This window comes from Sardina pilchardus, chromosome 6 (assembly GCF_963854185.1).
Source record: "Sardina pilchardus chromosome 6, fSarPil1.1, whole genome shotgun sequence".
NCBI classification, from domain to species: Eukaryota; Metazoa; Chordata; class Actinopteri; order Clupeiformes; family Clupeidae; genus Sardina; species Sardina pilchardus.
In genome coordinates, this window is record NC_084999.1 from 803,156 (window position 1) to 810,224 (window position 7,069).

The window sequence follows — 7,069 nt, forward strand, 5'->3', positions numbered from 1 at the left end:
CTGTCCAGATGGGAGAAGAACAAATTCATTTAATAGAGGATCGCCTTACCCAGCAACTGTCTATCCCATATTTGTGACAAAGATAGCTGTTTAATGCCTATGATCTTACTTGCTGTGTTTACAATTGAAGACAGACGATTTTTGTTTTGCACTGGGAGATTACCAAGCCAGTAGACGAGGCAGAAAGTTAAAATAGACTCAATGATCTGTAAAATAGAACCATCACAGTTTTGTCCACATTGAATGCATTCAGTCTCCTCAGAAAATACAATCTTTGCAGGCCCTTCTTGCAGATTGCGGTTGTGTTTAAGTCAAATTTAAGGCTCCTGTCCAAGACTGTTCCCAGGAACTTGTAGCTGTCCACACTCTCCACAGGTGAGCCCTTGATTATTGTCGGAGCAGCTGGATAGGAGGTTTTCCGGAAGTCAATGGCCATGTCTTTGGTTTTACTGACATTCAACTTCAGGAAGTGGTTGTCACACCACTCCACAAAGTCATCCACCACTGGCCCATGATGAACCTCTCCGTCCTGTAGCAGACTGATTAAAACAGTGTCATCTGCAAACTTGAGGAGATGTCTGTTTCCATAGACACTCCTACAGTCATTGGTGTAGAGGATGAACAGAAGAGGGGACAGGACACAACCCTGGGGAGAACCTGTTGACGGCAGTCGCTTGTTGGACAGGACACCATTTGCTCTGACTGCTTGGGGCCTGCATGTTAAAAAATCAAAAATCCATCTCACCAATCCCACATCAAGGTTAAAGATGGACAAGAGCCTCTTTACCAGGATGTTTATACAGATAGTTTAAAAGAGTGCCAGAGGCGTCATCCACTCCTCTGTGGGCCTGGTATGCAAATTGCAATGGGTCAAGCTGTCCTACAACCTTAGTGGTCACTACCTGTTTGACTAAACACTCAAATGTTTTCATCACAATTGATGTTAAAGCCACAGGTCGGAAGTCATTTAGCTCTTTTGGGGATTTGTTTTTTGGCACAGGTACAATAATAGATTCCTTCCCTAGCTTACCTTGTGCTGGGCAAGAGACAAATTAAATATGCCCCCCCGACTACCACCCTGACTACCACCCCACCCCGACTACCACCCTGACTACCACCCCAACTACCACCTCGACTACCACCCTGACTACCATCCCACCCCGACTACCACCCCAACTACCACCCTGACTACCACCCCGACTACCACCCTGACTACCATCCCACCCCGACTACCACCCTGACTACCATCCCACCCCGACTACCACCCCGACTACCACCCCGACTACCACCCTGACTACCATCCCACCCCGACTACCACCCTGACTACCATCCCACCCCGACTACCACCCCGACTACCACCCTGACTACCACCCCACCCCGACTACCACCCCGACTACCACCCGGACTACCATCCCACTCCGACTACCACCCCGACTACCACCCCGACTACCAACCCCAACACACACACACACACAGAGACAGAAACACAATCACATGCATAGAGTATACATGCAGAAACGCACACACACACACACACAAACACTAAGGTAAATGTACACACAGCAATGTTCCAGAAGAACATGGTTCAGAAGGCTCTGAAAGTGGTAGTGTGTATATTTCCATCCCTTTCACAAACACACACACACACACACACACACACATACACACACACATACACACACACACACACACACACACACACACACAGGCATGAAGAAGGCTCTGAAAGTGGTGGTGTGTGTTTCTATTGCAGTTTCTATTGCAAGAACATGGTTCAGAAGGCTCTGAAAGTGGTAGTGTGTATATTTCCATCCCTTTCACAAACACACACACACACACACACACACACATACACACACACATACACACACACACACACACACACACACACACACAGGCATGAAGAAGGCTCTGAAAGTGGTGGTGTGTGTTTCTATTGCAGTGTCTATGTTAAACCACCGGGGGGCACCAAGAGCCCGTGGCTTAGAGAGAGGAGAGAAATCACACACACACACACACACACACAATTTAACGAGCTTTATCAGTATGACCATTCAAATCAAAACAGTGCTGCCACAACACAAAGAAATATAGACAATAAATAGAAATATAGAAAACAACAATAACAGAATAGTGTGTGTAGTTAAAACATAGGCAGACAGACAAGCAGATGCGCGCACACACACACACACACACACACACACACACACACACACACAGGGTTAAGGTTAGGATTAGGGTTAGGACTAGGAAATAGCCTACCCTGAATCCTGTGGGGAGAACTGCCAAAAGAACCTTCTTCTTTATATATTTATTTTTTTTTTGGCCATTTTATGCCTTTTTATTGACAGAGACAGTGGAGAAAGACAGGAAGTGAATGGGAGAGAGAGTGGGGGTGGGATCCGGAAAGGACCACGGGGCGGGAATCGAACCCGGGTCCCCGGCGTGCGGTGCGGGTGCCCCAGCCAGTTGCGCCACGGCTGGGGCCAAAAGAACCTTCTTCTTGACAAATGCCTCACCGCTGATCATTGTTTAAAGTTATTATGCTGTACATCAATATGTTTAAAGAGAGAGAGTGTGTTGGTGTGTGTGTGTGTGTGTGTGTGTGAGAGAGAGAGAGTGTGTGTTGGTGTGTGTGTGTGTGTGTGTGTGTGTATGTGAGAGAGAGAGAGAGAGTGTGTTGGTGTGTGTGTGTGAGAGAGAGAGTGTGTGTGTGTGTGTGAGTGAGAGAGAGAGAGAGAGAGAGAAAGAGAGCGCGCGCGTGTGTTGGTGTGTGTGTGTAAGTGTGAATGTGTGTGAGTGTGTTTCTACTGTGCAAAAGTAGATGTCACGAGTAAACCGTTACAAGCCCTCTCTGTCTTCATCCCTGCGTGTGTGTGTGTGTGTGTGTGTGTGTGTGTGTGTGTGTGTGTGTGTGTGTGTGTGTGAGTGTTTATATGTGTGATAGAGAGAGAGAGGGAGTCTGCACATACTGTATGTGAGTGAGTTTGTGTGTGTGCAATAGGGAGCGACAAAATTAGTCTTCATTTTGTCAGAGGAGACGAGACGAAATGTTTGTCAACAACCTTTTTTTCCATGACTAGGACGATGACGAGACTGCACCAATGTCCTGAAACACTGACTAAGACAAATTAATATCATTATTGTTGACTAAGACTGTATTAATATTAGGGGTGGCCCGTTATCGGCGTTAACGTGCAACTCTTATCGGGCGATAAAGAAAATATCGGCGTTAATCTATTCTCAACGTTGGGCTGGGAGCTGGGTCTATACCACGCAAGCTATGATCACTTTCACTTTGATATTTTAGCGCGAGCGCCAAATGTTTAAGAGTGCGCCTGAAAGAAGTCTAGGTCGCACTGGTGCACCTGACGCTGCTCGGCTGCTTTCTTTCACAAGTTGTCATTGTTGACTGTGCGTGCAACTTTACAAAACAGTAGAAGTAACCCCCCTCTCCTTGGCCCGCTTTCTCTTGCTCTCCCTCTACCTCCCGTGCGCGCTCAATGGACACTCGCGACCCGCCCCTCCACATGCACATTTAATCCAAATAAAACATTCACAATCGTGAAAGCAATGATGCATATAGAAGACGTTAGCTAAATTAATATAAATTCCGGTTAGCATCATTGCTGCAGAAAGTTTATTAAAACTCTTCCATTCAAGTCACTCTTGCATGAGTTGGATGATAATCTCAATAGCACCAATGTTTTCCAACTCCAAAGTTGGAAAGGAGAAAAAGTATTAGCCCAAATTAAACTTACAGTAAACACACGTGGGGAAACTGAACAGTCCAACCAGTAAACTATGATAAACTAGCCAACTATGCTACTTTGTTTACATTTTGAGGTTTCAAGCAGACATCTGAATTAAAGAGGCAGAGTTGTAATATGAATAGTAGGCTACAATCTGCATAAAGTGTGCTGTCATGAATATCAGAAATTTCAGCCTATGTAGAATAGGCTTATATCATTTTGTAAAGAAAATATTCTTTTATTGTGTTTCAAGCTTTTTCTAGGCTTTTTGTTGTTAAAAAATCATTATATGAAAGGACAGCAATTAAAAGGTGACCTTTTAGCATCTAGATTAATTTCAAGATTACAGTGAGATTAATCTAGATTAAAAACATTAATCTATGCCCACCTCTAATTAATATGCATTATTGTTGACGAAAAGACTAAAATGATTTGCATGAAATAAAAACTAAGATAAAACCTCTCTTCGTGTTCAGTGTGTGTGTGTGTGTGTGTGTGTGTGTGTGTGTGTGTGCGTGTGTGCGTGTGTGTGTGTGTGTGTGTGTGTGTGTGTGAGAGAGAGAGAGAGCCAGCATCCTCAGTGTGTGACCTCACACATGCGCTTCTGAAGGAATGGTCAGAAATTCAAATAACACACTCCTAAACTTTGTGGATGGGTATATTAAATCCCATGGATTAAGGATGGGTATATTAAATCCCATGGATTAAGGATGGGTATATTAAATCCAATGGATTAAGGATGGGTATATTAAATCCCATGGATTAAGGATGGGATGTGACTGAAGCTCATATGTGAGTCAAGGCAGGTGAGCAAATACTTTTGACAATATAGTGTATTTAACATTGTTGTGTTTGGTAATATAGTGCATTTAACAGTGTTGTGGCAATACAGTGTTGTGTTTGGCAATATAGTGTATTTAACAGTGTTGTGTTTGGCAATATAGTGTATTTAACAGTGTTGTGGCAATATAGTGTATTTAACAGTGTTGTGTTGTGGAAATATAGTGTATTTAACAGTGTTGTGTTTGGCAATATAGTGTATTTAACAGTGTTGTGTTTGGCAATATAGTGTATTTAACAGTGTTGTGTTTGGCAATATAGTGTATTTAACAGTGTTGTGGCAATATAGTGTATTTAACAGTGTTGTGTTGTGGAAATATAGTGTATTTAACAGTGTTGTGGCAATATAGTGTATTTAACAGTTGTAGCGGAGTAGTGGACTTAAAGAAAGGAAGAATATTATGTTGGGCGCCAGACGCTCTAAAGGAGCGCCACAGAAAGAAGAGAAGATAAGTCACTACCACTACCAGGTTCACTTCAGCTACTAATAGCTTTTAGACTGATAGAAAACCTGCGTCGGCTAGCTCAGGGATGGAAATAAGGCACAGGTTCAAGAGCCAAGTATTCAAAATGAGCAACCATCAGTGTATTGGGGAAAACAGCAGAACCGTGGATTAACACACATACCAAATATTGAAAAGAAAAAGGAAAAGAAAGCAAAACAAACAACTTTGTATATCAACCGGTCACAATGGATTCATTTCTCAAAACATTTCCCTCCACAAATAACCTTTTCACGTTTCAGATACAAAGTATAAAAAGCACCAGCAAACCCCCCCAAAGTCCCCCCAGTTTACACAGCAAACAAGCAAACAATGTTCAAGAGTCACTTCACTCATCAGCACAAACGCCTTTTAGTCATAGACTAGGCTAACAAGAAACCATGGAGCAGTCAATGAGTGTATAGCAGTCAATGTGTGTATAGCCTATAGCGTTTCGACGCCAGAGGACGAGAAAGAGAGAGAGAACGAGAGTTAGCGTCCAACTCGGCGGAGAACAGTCACAGTCGAATGCAGGTCAGCAGAGAAGGCCTGCTAGCAACTTTAAACCAGAGTTCCACACAATGTTAACGTCCCAAGCGAAGGAGAACACAACCGTAACGTCGGTTAGCTGAGGTGGGCTGTGTAACAGTTTACTGCGTAATTCCAAACAGTGTTATTGTCACGAACGGAGGAGAACACAGTCGAAACGTCGGGTTGCTTAACGGTAGTGGATATAGCATGGAAGAGTCACCTGAAAGTCAGTTGAATGTCAGAGCAGCCTTCGACATTCCACACGATATCCAAAAAGGGAAGTAGCCAGCACTGGGGTTATAATCCACTTTTAGATCCACAGGTAGCGTCTTCACTTTCACGAGCCTACACCGCACTTAACGCAACAACAATCGCTGCACCAGAGCCGGTCGCCAGTCAAAACATTGTGCTTGCTTCAACCAGGAAATAGCGTGAGCTATATGGAACGTATTGAATTAAGCACAGCCAATGACGTTCTCGGGAAACATGTGGAGGAGGGGAGACGATTCAGCAATCAATTGGGTACAGACAACGAACGAGAGGCTTTCAGAATGGGCGGGCATGGTGAAGGCTCCATGACTCGCCACACGCTCCCCCCCATAAAAAAAGATTATATAAGGGCATAAGAGTGAGAGCCCCCAAGGCTAGGTGAACCCGAGAAATTCCTCATCCGAAGAGTCATCCATAAAGAGTCGTCTTAGTGTTTCCTTTTGCTGTAAGTCCAGCTCTTCCGCAGTGGGGTAACAGGGCTTGAGATCTACCACATTAATTGTGCGTGGGTCTTCTCCGGTTTCCTCATGACAGACAACATAATTAAGCGGACCAAGCTTCTTTACCACCCGGTAGGGCCCAATCCACCGAGGGGCAAGTTTGGCTGTGAATTGGACTCGGGCCTTTGACGGAGGATGGTGGCGGATCCACACCCGATCCCGAGGTTTGTAAGAAACGTCTCTACGGGTTTTATCATAGTTCCTTTGCTGGCGAAGCCTGGCTTTGGCCCTGCTGCTCTCAATGCACTTCATCATGGATTTTTGCTGGTCCACAATGTCATACGAGGATGATCCCGGTGGCGGAGTTGAGACCTGAAGAATGCGGTCAATGGGTCCAATCAGACGTCTTCCCATATGGGCTTCAGCTGGGCTTACACCGAGTGATTCCTGGATAGCACTATTCAGGGCAAAACGGAACTCGGGGAGTAATCTGTCCCAGTGAGTTTGCTGTCCCCCCACAAAGGACGCTAGCATAGTTTTCAGAGTGCGATTCACTCTCTCGGTATAGTTAGTTTGTGGGTGGTAGGCAGTAGTCAACTTGGACACGACTCCCCAACTCGAACAGAGGTCCTGGAAGATAGAGGACACAAACTGTGATCCCCGGTCCGAAAGAATGTACTGAGGAACACCCCAGCGGGTGAAGATGTCCTTACGCAGGATTTGAGCGATCGCGGGGGCAGTAGCTCTGCGAAGG